General features: G+C 35.9%; 1 protein-coding gene across 3 annotated transcripts in view; it reads left to right on the plus strand.

The window, feature by feature from the left end:
- zgc:165507 (uncharacterized protein LOC561188 homolog) overlaps nucleotides 1–2,197 on the plus strand; it is a 20,874-nt gene that overhangs the window by 14,177 nt on the left and 4,500 nt on the right. The gene's annotated exons all lie outside the window — the stretch shown is intronic.

A 2,197-nucleotide genomic window follows, 5' to 3' on the forward strand; every position in this document is an offset into this window, starting at 1 on the left:
GAATGTCAGTTTAGAAGCTATCAAAGTTCTCAAATAAAGCACCTTTTGAGAATGTCAGTGTTTGTTGGGAATTATCTTACAGAACTAGGAAGGATTTTTGGTTTATATATTAAAAGTTATGGTTGTTTATTGATTTTAGTGAAAAAAAAATCGCAACTTTTAGGAAAATGCCCCGTGAAATCAGGCATTTTAGCCGTAACAATCACAAAAAATACCCACGAAATCCTGGAGGGATTGAAAGATCTCAGTATTTATTATTGATTGTTTTACGTGTTGAAGATCGTTCTCAGTTGCTGCCACACCAAATTTTACCTCAGTATCTGTAAAATTAGTCGGAGTTGGAGCCGTTTTTGTGTTCACAAGATATTTTGCTAACAGACAAACACACATAGAACCCGGGCACTATCATCTTTGTCTTTTGTCTTTGTGCAGCAGGCGATAATTACATCCTGTATCTTGAAAATAGACAATAAATTAAATGTTTTACAGTCACGCTTTCTAGCTAACTGAGTAAAAGGCAAATTTAACAGCATTTATTCCCAAAGCACATGAATTATGGCCCTTTTGGCTTTCCGTACCGTTGCCTTTTGCTTTCTTTTGCTGCTGGAACATAAAAGACACGTCTTCAAGCTCCATCTGAACTTGATATTCTTGCTTTGCTTTGGTCCAGAGTGCTTTAGATTCGTGAAATGGAAACTTTAAGTAAAAACACTCATCATATTCATAGTTATTATTCAATATTTCTTCCAATATTGGACCATTTTTTCCAGTCCAGTGGATCAACACGGAGGAAGATGCACACATTCTGACGGTTTCTTCTTCTACTTCTTTTTTTTTTTTTTCTAAAACCCCTCATCCATCCTCTTCTGGATGAGAGCGGCGATCGCCTGAAACTAATGTTTTCTTCGTCGTGTTTCTCAGCTTCAACCGGGACCGTTTCATCCATCAGGGAATGACTCGAGCTGTCAGGAGAAACGGTTCCTCAGTCGAGGAATGACGATGGATTATAAGCGGGTTTGGATCTGGAGATAATTATCCCACTTAGGCTGATCTGACGTGAAGATGAAGCAGCTCGGTCTGTTTTTATTTTCCTTAAAATGAATCTGAATATGTCTGTGAAACTGAGCCGGAGATGGACTGATAAGCAACAAAGGAAAATGGTGTTTTTTGTTCGGAATCTAGGTGGTATATTTAGTTCAGGGCTTTGTCCGGCGTTCCTGGCCCCGGTTTGGGCTCACGGAGTCCCGTCGAGCCTCCTGGGAATACTGATGACTGCTGCGGATGCAAATGAGGGGAACTTTCCTCAAGGTCGAGCAAAGATTCATGCAGAGCAAATTAAGTGAGATGGCTCCTCGTCGGCTGTCTGGCAGAAATAAGAAACGTCCTTCTGTTCAATTTACACATCCTGTACTTGAAATTCAACAGGAGAAACTGATAATCAAAGCATTCATTCACACTTATTCTTTAAAGTCATACAGTTGATCAACAAGTTATCCTACTGATATTAATACGGACTTTAAATATACTGTTTTTTATGTTTGTTAGGAAAGAATAATGTTTGTTGAGACAATTAAATGCTTTTAACTGAGAAATATGTTGCTATTTTTATGCTTATTAACAATAAAACTAAACTTTAAAGTCTTTTTTTGTGCCACGAAAAACATTTTAAACAGAAAAAATACTATAGATATACGTTTTTTAACATCTAAAAGTTGGTTCCAGTACATATTTTAAGTTTTAAGTCCCGTCCCTTCCATGTACGTGAATGGGACATTTACCATTGCAAAAAGTAATAATAATAATAATAAAATACAATTCATATGTATGCATCAAAACAGCATCTCGTTGCGTTTGTTTTTAACAACAAAAGACGCCGAGACACATTTTTTAATGCGTCTAAGAAAACAAAAGGTTAGGAATAAAAATGTAAAAAGGAAAGAAATAGACTTCATGTTTCGTTAAAGTCTAAGAAGTAAAAGTAACAACTACAACAAGCTTTGTGGGATTTAAGTAGGAATTATTGTTTTTTTTTACATTTATCAATCCCTCCAGGATTTCACGGGCATTTTTTGTGATTGTTGTGGCTAAAATGCCTGATTTCGCGGAGCATTTTCCTAAAAGTTGCAATTTTTTTTTACTAAAATCAACAAAAAACCATAACTTTTAATATATAAACCAAAAATCCTTCCTAGTTTTG

The sequence above is a fragment of the Kryptolebias marmoratus genome, linkage group LG18 (assembly GCF_001649575.2).
Source record: "Kryptolebias marmoratus isolate JLee-2015 linkage group LG18, ASM164957v2, whole genome shotgun sequence".
Lineage (NCBI taxonomy): Eukaryota > Metazoa > Chordata > Actinopteri > Cyprinodontiformes > Rivulidae > Kryptolebias > Kryptolebias marmoratus.